Source organism: Suncus etruscus, chromosome 7 (assembly GCF_024139225.1).
Source record: "Suncus etruscus isolate mSunEtr1 chromosome 7, mSunEtr1.pri.cur, whole genome shotgun sequence".
Classification (NCBI taxonomy): Eukaryota; Metazoa; Chordata; class Mammalia; order Eulipotyphla; family Soricidae; genus Suncus; species Suncus etruscus.
Window position 1 is genome coordinate 91,578,728 of NC_064854.1, and position 11,851 is coordinate 91,590,578.

An 11,851-nucleotide genomic window follows, 5' to 3' on the forward strand; every position below is an offset into this window, starting at 1 on the left:
CAGAGGTGAGCTTACCTAGAATATTTTTGGGTGTCTGCATCAAGTAGATTTCCCTTTCTGGCTCTATCCTGATGGCAGGAGTCCATTTACCTAGCAACATTTCCTGGGCACCTGGGCACCATGCACATTTCTCTTTCTGGCTCTGTCCTTGATGGTGGGGGCCACTTTCCTATCAATGATTTTTGGCTGCCCAGTGACAAGCAGATTCCCCTTTCTGGCTCTTTCCTTGGATATCCATGATCTGGTGACCTTTTCTGGGTGCCTGGCACCAAGCAGATTCCCCATTCTGTCTCTGACTTTGAGGGTAAGGGTTTCACTTACCTGGCAATGCATTCTCTCTGCTACAATATTTAAAACATCTCAGTTTTAGTGGTAAGTTTCAGTTGTTGAAGTAAAATATAATTTTAATAGTGGAAGTGCTTTAGCATGAAAATATCAACTTTTCATGATAAAATAATTTATTTTAATTTATATTAAAATGAAAGAGAATTAAAATTAGTTGTACTAGGAATATATCAATATCTACTGGCCATATTTGACTGGAGGCTACCACATCAGATAACAAAGTGGGGGATAATTATAGGGAGGTGGAAGAAAGCAAGAGCTTTTTAGATAAGAGGTCAAGAAAATCTTATCTTATGTAAAGAAAACACTTCTTAAGAGACATGATTAAAATGAGAATGAGTGTCTGCCAAATAAATAAAATTATTTCACTCTGGAAATGTGATCATAAAGATTCAAATGTATAACAGTTAAAATAATTACTGTTGCAACCTATCTATATTTGTGGACACAATATTTGTTGTTATTGGGGCAGAATTTTTAAGCCTCCAATTTTGATTGTTTGTTAGAACAGAATGATTACCAACTTGAGATTAATTTTTAATAACAGAAATAAGCTAGACTGTTCAACAAGCTATAAATCAAATTCATCACTGAGCTGGTTATCTCTTTCTGCTTTGTGATATGATCTACAGAAGAGAAATTTAAAAATGGGTATTTCTGGAAAATACCTGGTAGCATAGTGCTGCTTGTTTCCTGCCCTTGATAAGGGTTCATGGTGGCCATCTGCATTTAGCTAATCTCAGTGCTATTTTTTTCTCTACAGGTTTCTGGACAGCTGACACCTTTGACAGTGATATGAGAAGTAGTTTTCCAAACAGTACTGTCCAGAGTTCACAAAACAGAATTGAAGTAAATGGATAAAGTTATCCTTATCTTTACTTTACTGAGGCAAGTTAAATAGAAGTGTGTAAACTGCTGAATAATCCCAACCAGGGACAAAACTTCTGAAAGAACCAAATGAGCAAGAACTGAAAGGCCTCGCAAGTGGGGCATGAGTTCCAGACAAGGGGTCTGACAACAAACTAATTTTATAATCACATTTCTGTAATCTCTTACACAATGCTAAATATCCAAATATGCAAAACTGAAACGAGTTTTTAAAAATTAAAATATTTAAGATAAAAAATTTAAGTTTGTTAAGTTGGGTATTGTTATTTAATCAAATTTTCTTTAATAGTACTAATTTCAAGTTGCAATATCTCTAATCTTCAGAAAAATTCAAATAAGTATCACAATAAACATAAATTTACATATGTTGAAATGAGTATTATCAAAGCATATGTGGAGTTATTTCTGTGACAGGGTTCATGTCTGTCACATAAATTTGCTGCAAATAAGAAAGAGTAGAAAAATAAAAAAAAGTTATTTTTACTAAAAAAGACTATATGTAACACGAATTAACAAGGATATGGAGAAAAGAGAACCCAGGTCACTATTGGTAATGATAAACAATAATGAAAGTAAATTGATAAAATTACCTCAGAAAATGATTTTAAGTTTATTTCAAAAAAGAGTAGGACAGAGATATTGTACAAGATAATTCAGCTATTTGCCTTGCTGGAGATCTGATTACATCCCCAGCACATTTTTATCCCCAGCACCAGTATCACCCTGTACCTGTGGGTATGACAACAAAAAACAAACAAACAAATAAAAAGCATTCTAAAAATTGTAGGTCTGGACAACTACTACAGTGGGTAAGGAGCTTAATTAGCATGTTTGTCCAGAAAATAATCCCAAATTCACATATGAATTCCTGATCACCACTGAGTGTGACCCAAAACATGAACAAAAATTAAATAAATGTAAGATGTTTTACTTGCATGTATTAATCCACGATTTGATTTCCAGCACCACGAATTGTCTTCATAGTGAAACCTGAGCACAGAACTAGAAGTAAGACACCCCAAATCAAAACAGAATAAAACTAAAAAGAACTAACATATGATTCATAAATTCTACTGCAGACATTTATTCAAAAGACTAAAACAAAAAATATCTGCACTTTTATGTTTATTTCAGTGTTCTAAAAGGAAAGACCTGTCATTTAGAATGGCATAGATGAAAATTGACATGTAAAATATACAGAAATAAAAAGAGCAATAATATGATCTCACTTTGAGCTGAACAAGGAGTAAAATTCTGTTTTGTATTGGCATGGAAGCAGTGGAAAGTTGGTGAGGGAGAAATGAGATGGTCAGAAAAATGGTACAAGCTTTGTTTGCAAAAGAGTAAGTTCTAGATATATGATACAGTACACAGTTCAGTTTTCATAGTTAACAATTCTTATGTATTTTAAAACTGCTAAGATAAGAAAATAGATATTTAATTCTTACTACTATAAAAATAAATTGTAACTATGTAACTTGATGAAGATGAAATCAATATGTATGTATCTAATCATTATATAGTTTTATTCTTATTGAGTTCTGTCAATATCTTGTGTATCTTAGATATTAGCCTCGCATCAGATGGGTAAATAATTTCACTCATTCTGTGGGAAGTCTTTCATTGTTGTCTATTCATTGTTTCCATTCAAATACAGAAGCTTCTCAGTTTACTTTAATCCCTTTAATTTATCTTTGCTTCCTTTTGTTTAGACAGTGGTGTTTGCTCAGTGAAGATGCCTTTAATATCAATGTCATGGAGTTTTTTTGGCTATATTTTCCTCTATGTACCTTGTGGTTTAAGGTCTAATATCAAGGTATTTAATCCATTTTGATTTGACTTTTGTTCATTTCTTAATGAAAGGTTTTAATTCACTTTTTTTTTGTATGTACTTGACCAGTTATCAAAACTCTACTTGTTAAAGGGGCTTTTCTTGCTCCATTTTGCATTTCTTGCCCCACTATCAATGATTACTTAATAGTATGTCTGGGGATAAGTTTAAGAATTCTTTTTTTTTAAAATTATCTTTATTTAAACACTGTGATCACAAATATGATTGTAGTTGTATGATAATAGTCATGTAAAGAACACCCCCCTTCATAGTGCAAGATTCCCACCACCAATTTCCCAGATCTCCCTCCTCCCCACCCCACCCACACCTGTACTCAAGACAGGCTTTCTGTTTCCCTCACTCATTTACATTGTTATGATAGTTTTCAGAGTAGTTATTTCTCTAACTGCACTCATCACTCTATGTGGTGAGCTTCATGTCATGAGCTGCACCTACATGGGAAGATGGGGGGAAATAAGGGTTAGGACTGAGGCAATAAAAGATTAGAAATGAGCTTTGTAAGGACAGTATCAAGGTCACAATACAAGATGGATATTATGCATATATAAACTATATGCATACAATACTATCAATAGGAGACCAAGGAGAAAAAATTTCCAGGTATGGGGTTTGGGGACGCCCCATACCGGAGGCCTTCTCCCTAGCCTGGGGAGTGCTGGGAGGCTTGGCAGGCCCCTAGCCATCCCCCCTTTCCCCCCCTGGACTCCATGCCTTCCCTAGGTGCTAGCTCAGATGGCCAGAAGTGGGCTCAGGTGGATTCTTAGGGGTCCTTAGGCTTCCCCCCTTTCTCCGTACTCCAGGGGGGAGGTGCATGGGGAGGAGGGAGGGCAGATATCTGGCTTCCGGTTTCCCCTTTGATTTTGAAGGCCAGCTCTTGCCAGGTATGGGATTTGGGAGTCCCCATGCCGGAGGCCTTCTCCCTAGCCTGGGGAGTGCGAGGATGCTTGGCAGGCCCCTATCCTTCCCTCTCTTTTTCCCCTGGACTCCAGGCCTTCCCTGGGCGCTGGTCCAGGTGGGCTCTATAGGTGTCATCAGGCTTTCCCCCTACCTCTCCCTACAGTAAGTTTAAGAATTCTATAGTTTGTTTGATCTGCCTTTATTTCAATACTATGTGTTTTTAATGACGATTGCTTTATAGTACAGTTTAAAGTTGGTGAAAGTGGTACCTCCCATTTGATCCACTTCTTAAAAAACTGTCATGGGTATCCTAAGAGTGATTGCATTCTATCTGAACAATGCTTTGGGAAGCCTTGCCATTTTAATGTTGTTAATTGCCCAATCCATGAGCAGGGTACATGTCTCCATTTCCTTGTATCCACTATTATTTCTAAAAGCAGTGTTTTGTAGTTTTCTTTGTAGAGGTCTCATTTCTTTAAGTTGACTCCAAGTTAATTGATATTCTGTGGCACAATTCTGAATGGGATTTTTCAATGTCTTTTTCTTCTCTTTTATCATTTTTATACAAAAAGATAGATTTTTACTTGTTAATTTTATAGCTTGCCTTTTTATTATACAAATCTATTGTTTCTAGAAGATTTTTGGTAGAGTTACTAGAATTTTCTAAATATAGTATTATGTTCTCTGTAAATAGTGAGAGCTTGACTTCTTTATTCCCTCTATAGATGCCCTTGATATCTTTTCCTTGCATGATTGCTATGCCAAGTAGTTTCATTAAAATGTTGAAAATAAGTAAGAGGGAGCAGCCTTGTCTTGTGCCAGATCTTAGACAAAAAGCTTTTAGTTTTTCCCTATTGAGTATAATATTTGCCATGAACTTATAAATGACCTTCACTCTACTAAGTAAAGTTCCTTCCATTCCCGTCTTGTTGAGAGATTTTATCATGAATGGGTGTTGGACTTGTCAAATCCTTTCTTACATATCTGTATATGATCTTATGAGTTTTATTTTTCTTTTGTTGATATGGTTCATTACATTTACTGATTTGATTATCCTAGCAATCCTTGTATTTCTGTAATAAATCCTACTTGCTCATGGAGTATGATCTTCTTAGTGTGCCACTGGATCCTATTTGCTAGTACTTTTAAATGATATATGCATTTTTAACAAAGATATTGGCATATAATTTCTTTTTTGTTGCATCTCTGTCTTATTTGGTTATCAGGGTAATATTAGATTCATCAAAACTATTTGGGAGTGTTTTTTTCCCCAATGTCCTCAAAGAACCTACAAAGAACTGACATTATCTGCACATTAAGGGTATGAAAGAATTTGCTAGTTGAATGTACATGAATCTGAGCTTTTTTTACAGTTTATATTTCCTCGATAGACATAGGTCTGTTCAGATATTCCACGTCATCTTGGTTCAACCTTGGTAGGTTATAGTATCCAAAAATGTATCATTTTTCCAAGTTCTCTTGTTTAGTGGCACAAAGTTTTCTAGTAATCTTTAATTACCCTTTAATTTACTATAGTATTTGTATTTCTTCCTTTTCATTTCTGATTGCTTTTAAAGTTTCTCTCTCTTTGTGAGTGTTATTTGAGTTAATGGTTTATGGTTCTTGTTTATTTTTTCAAGGAACCAACTCTTGCTTTATTGACCTTTTGGTTCATATTTAGTTACCTGTTTATTAATTTCTCCTCCAAGTTTTATTATTTCCTACTACTTACCTATTTTTGGTTCATTTTATTGATCATTTTTCAATTATTTTATGGTGTATCATTAATTTATTTATATAGAAACTTTATTCCTTCATTATGAATGCTTAAAAAGCTACACATTTTCCTTTTAATGTGGCTTTTACGGTATCAAACTAATTCTAATAATTTGTGCCTTTATTCTCTTTTCCAGAATTCTTTTAAATTCCTCTTTGATTTTGCCTCTAACCCATTGTTGCTCAGGAGTGAGGTGTTTAATTTTCAGATATTAATTTTTTCTCTGTTTTAATTCACTTTTAATTTTAGTGTTTCTGATCTGAGAATACAATTTCTATTCTCTTGATTTTATATAGGTATATATTATAGCCCAGCATGTATTCTATCCTAAATAATGTCCTATGCGTGTTGCAGAAAAAAATGGGTGGGGGGACATATCCGTTCGAAGCTCAGGGGTTACTCCTGTCTATGCACCCAGAAATTGCTCCTGGGTTGGAGGGGCATATGGCATGCCGGGGATCGAACCGCGGTCAGTCCTTGGCTAGCACTTGCAAGGCAGAGATGCCTTACCTCTAGTGCCACGCCTCTGCAAAAAAAATTTTAACTAGCTTTTTGAGGGTAAAGATCTATCTATCTATCTATCTATCTATCTATCTATCTATCTATCTATCTATCTATCTATCTATCTATCTATCTATCTCTATCTATCTATCTCTATCTATCTCTATCTATCTATCTATCTATTTATCTCTATCTATGTACCTACCTATCTATTTATCTAGCTACCCCTCTATCTACACATGCATGCATATATATATATATATATATATATATATATATATAATCTTCCACTATTATTCAAATCTATCAGCAGTTTTAAATATTTTGCTGTCCCTCATTGAGTGCATATTTATTTAGGAATGTATTTTTTCTTGGTGTTTCTATCCCTTGCTTAATTAAGAAATGTCCATCTTTTTTTCTTATAACTCTTTTTTTTTTTTTTTTTGGTTTTTCGGGCCACACACGTTTGATGCGCAGGGTTATTCCTGGCTAAGCGCTCAGAAATTGCCCCTGGCTTGGGGGGGACCATATGGGATGCCAGGGGATTGAACCGCAGTGGCGATCTTTCCTTGGCTAGTCCACCTTGCCGGCCCCTTCTTATAACTCTTTTAAGCCTAAACTCTTTGTCATCTGAGATTAGTAAGTCCACAAAAGCCTTTGTAAGGGAGTTCTTGCTTGAATTACTTTCCTCCAAACTTAGACTTTGAGTCTATTTTTTTGCTCTGACTGACCAGCCAGACTTTCATTCAGGTTTGAAGAAAGGATACACAAAGAGAGGTTTTGTGTCCTATGAGTCTAATGACAATAGAAATATTTTCCAGATAGTTTTACATTAGCAAAAACTAATAGTAATAGGGGCCGGTGAGGTGGCGCTAGAGGTAAGGTGTCTGCCTTGCAAGTGCTAGCCAAGGAAGGACCGTGGTTCCATCCCCCGGCATCCCATATGGTCCCCCCAAGCCAGGGGCAATTTCTGAGTGGTTAGCCAGGAGTAATCCCTGAACATCAAATGGGTGTGGCCCCAAAAACCAAAAAAACAAAATCAAAAACAAAAACTAATAGTAATATACATAACATGAAAAGAGAGATCAATACATTAGAATGGGGGAAACTAATAGTAATGTGCATAAAAGGGAAAAGAGAGTAATGGAATTATTGCATCAAAATATTCATCTTTATAGAGGCTTCTACAATTCTAAGCTATGTTTATTAATTGGTTACAAAACTCTGCCTTATATGTTGTGTATATTCTATAAATCTAGCACTACACATAAAAAAGTTGTCATATAAAGCCTTTAAGTCTGGGAACTTATATGAATATGGAATATTTAGGGAGAGTATGTTTTAAGCTTCAGAAAGAAAACATGAGATTCTGTTAGAGAAGAGAGATATTTTAAAATTACATTTACATTGATAGTTTAAAACACCCTTAAAATAAAACAGCACATTATAACTATTTGGAAAGGTTTATATTGTCATTCCTGCCCCTCTTCAGAAACATCTCAAGTCACACTGATCTGATCTGAATTGGACAGTTTTACAGACATATATCCACACTGCAGGTCTTTAATAGTATCTGCTTCATAATCTATGACACTGAGCACAAATCCATGGTTTCTCTTTAGGTTAAATTTCTGTGATTTCATTCTTATTTACTTTCCAGGAGAGTTAACATCATGCTAAACCCCAAAGATCTACTAGTGATCATTTACTATTTTTAATATTGAAAAATAAGATTGCTCCACAATATTGAAACTAACCATGATTTTAGTAGTGTGCTCATGAGCATCTCAAGAAACATATTTTATTGAAAAGATTTATAATTTATGATCACTTCCTCTCTTACTTTTATGTTTTCCCTTGCCCCACCTAATCTCACAGATTCCTAAAGTCAGTCTCACACTGGTTGAATTTTAAAATTCCAATCTTTTCTTTTGTGTCAATTTGAATGAAGCTGAAGCTATCACCAGTGTATTCACAAATGGCATTTCCATTAACATTTCTATTTTAGCCTATTGGGGCACCTAAATATTTCCCACCAAGATTTACATTGACTATTTTAAGAAAATGCTTTCGAAAAGCCAGCTCAATGGCTAAGTTTAAACCCAAATTTCTCAAGGGATGGCTAAAAGAAATACACAAATGTTTTTAAACAAAAAACTTTGTAAGTTCAAAATAACATTCCAAATGGAGTCATTAGAAAAGCATCCAGAGTAAGAAGGCAAAAAAACATTTTGTATTTGTGGTAACTTGAATTTATCTAAATGTGTATTTTATGCTTGGTTTTTGACACCAAATATAAAATCACTATGAAGTCAGTAATTGAGAGACAATTAGGTTGTAATTCTAAGTTTTAGAATAGTTACAGTAGGAAAAAATTACACACATCTCTACCCATTATTTAATAGAATAATAGAAATGAAAGATTTTGACAAAGATTATATCTAATACCCAGCTTTAGAGATTCTTTTAGATCTTAGAGGAAGAGCATCAGAGCTATTCCTGTGGTAGCCACTGGAAATGTTCACCTGACCAATGATAATTTTGGTACCATACTGATACTTCTTTAATACTGAACCTGATGTAATATATATTGTAAGCATGGAAATCTGCAAACCAGGAGGATAAACCAAAGATAATTTCTTATAACCAACATTAAATCATGAACAATTTTGTAACTATGGTGATTAAATAAAAATTAAATTAAAAAACACTTATAGACGAAGCAATAGTGTTCCCCTAAGTATGGGCTTCAGTTGGGTTAGAAAGATCAATGGTAATTGAGTTAGGACTAGGTTTGTTACTAAAACTCAAAACTCCACACTCATAATAAGATCCTTGATATTAAGAACCTGGAAATATTTAAAATAATTATGGTGCTGTCACTGTATCATCAGAAACTGTGCTCTCAGTTACTTCCTGTGCTTTCAGAGGCTGTTATTACCTCATAATTTTAGATACCTGCCAATAAGCTATAACTTATCATGACTACATTTTATTTTTATTTTTTTTATTAAATATATTTTTTATTTAAGTAACATGATCATTTTTCGGTTACAGTCATAACCAGAACACCCCCCTTCACCAGTGCAACATTACTCCTCCCCCCTTCCCATCCCCTGCCTGTATTTGAGACAGGCATTCTACTACAGTAATTTGTTTTTAAGTTTAGTAAGTTGTATTTTTTTTTCCTTAAAGGATAAGAGTAAAAAAATATAGTAAAGGTGTGATAGTGGCCATCGCCAATGTTTGCATAGGTCCAGAAAAATGGAGAAAATGGAGAAAATGGAAAAAAAGACATAGAGCTAAGGTACACTCTCCTTGGAAAGATTTTCCAAGAGACCTGTGGAGCACTTTCTTTATAACTCATGGAGCAAAAGCACCATTCACCATAAATAAGATTGAGTTGCTTACTAAGAAGGATATTTACTCTGAGAACATTGGTGGAAGGAGATAGACATTGGTGGTGTTAGTGGCCCTGATTCATTGTATGTCTAAAGCCCAACTATGAAGGGCTTTTTAAATCACAATAGGTTCAATATAATATAATTAAAAGATAAATATACTGATATATTTTATAATATAGATTAAGCCAGCAAGAGTAGCCAAGCACTGAAGGACACTTATAGCAGGATTCTTTTTATTTTAATGTCCCTGAGATGTAAATTTTAAAAAAAAGAGCTTTCATGGCTAAAGGGTGCTTTCCTTGTACATGGCCAACTAAGGCTTGATTTCTGGTACTATATATAATTTTCCAAGCACCACCAGAGGTGATCACTGAGCACAGCAGATGTAAGTCTTGAAAAAAAAACACAAGAGATATAAAAAAAACAACAAAAAATTATTTATAATGTAAAAAAAGAGTATATTGGGCATGGCACTCTTCTTGTATACAAATGACCCAAGTTCAGTCTCCAAACCCTGTGATGGGATTGTCCTGATCAATGCCCGCTATGGTCCAATTGCTCCCCCAAAAGAAAGGTACTTAAAGAGATTTCAGTAAGACCTTTAATATTTTCTAGAGACAATATTTCAAAATAAAAATTTTATATTGTAAAATAATTTTATTATTTGCTCATCCTTGAACATAAAAAATAGTTTGAAATTTTAGCTAATTCTAATTTGATTATCTCCAGCTCTCTCTAGAAATAAGTACAAAGATAAAATTCATCTTGTTGTCTTATAATGTGTCATGAATTTTCAAACTAAAAAATTGTTGACTTCTAGAACCTCTATCCAAAGAGTCTATGATATTCATCTAGCAATTTCAAGGCCACTTGTACCATTCTGGTACAATGGCACAGCTAATGGGAAGTGAATGCATTAAGTATTAAAGGGACATTTTCATAGCAAGCATGAAGTTGATAACAATTTAAAACTGTCAATATCACATTTACATTACTATTTCTATTATGAAGCACTTTGCTATGTGTGAGATTTCTGCTTTACCAATGTTCTATACACCAGATAATTACAAAGATGATCTGACAAAATATCTCCATTATATTTTAGGTAGCCTCTTTTTTTTTAACAATAATCTTTATTGTCACCAAAAATGAATAACAAATCTTTCACAATAATATTTAAGGTACATAGTGACAATGAATCAGGACCATTCCCACAACCAGGGTTGTTCTCCCTTCACCTCTTTTCCCAGCATATGTACCATATCTCCCTCCTTTGCCCCCTGGAGTGCAAAGTTTACCCCCTGGAGGTAACAGTTTTCCTTTGTGTTTAGCTTGTTGTAGATAGGGGATTGATTCTGTTGTTGATTTTGGGTTTGGTGTTTAAGTTTTTTATTTCCACTCAATGTTCATACAGCTATTTGGTCCTGGTACCATTGATTTTTATTTTTCTTCTCAATTCATGAGGCAGAAAAAGATGCTTCAAGTTGTGTGGTTCTGCTGGAGGAAGACCAAAAAAAAAAAAAAAAAAAGGAAGAAAACATAACAAAAAATCCAACAAACAACAGTAAAAAAGAAAAATACAGTAACTACCAAAAAAATAAAAAGCACCCAGCAGCAAAAAAAAAAAAAAAAATCACCAAATAATAACCAAAAGAGTGAGAAAGAAAGAAAAGAAAAGAAAAAGAAGAAAGAGAAAAAGAAAAAATAAATAGAAGGAGTACTGGTGTGGCAAGGTAACCTCTTTGAATACCTGGGTTCTTGATTAAAAATATGTGAGTCTTTGGACATTAATAATGTTTTTATTTCAATACAGGACATTTAAAGGATTTTATACCAAAACATATAAAGATAATATATTTGAGAATATTTGCATATTTTCAAACTTACTTAAGAAGAGCTGCATGCAAATTTATGGCAGAAAAAAATCTATGCTAGTTACAAAAATGGTTGATGGAATCTATTACAACAAACTCAAACAGAATAGCTCTGGTGAGAAGTTTTAAAAGTTCACAACATTGCAGTGGTACTGCAGTACTTCTAGTGGTAACTAGAAGCAAATTCTGAGCACCAAGAAGTCCCTGAACTAAACCAGATGTGGCAAAATTTTATTTTAAGTATTTTTCCAGCTTTAAGAAGGAATAACTGACAGAATATATAATACAACTCTAAGTATACATATATCTAAGT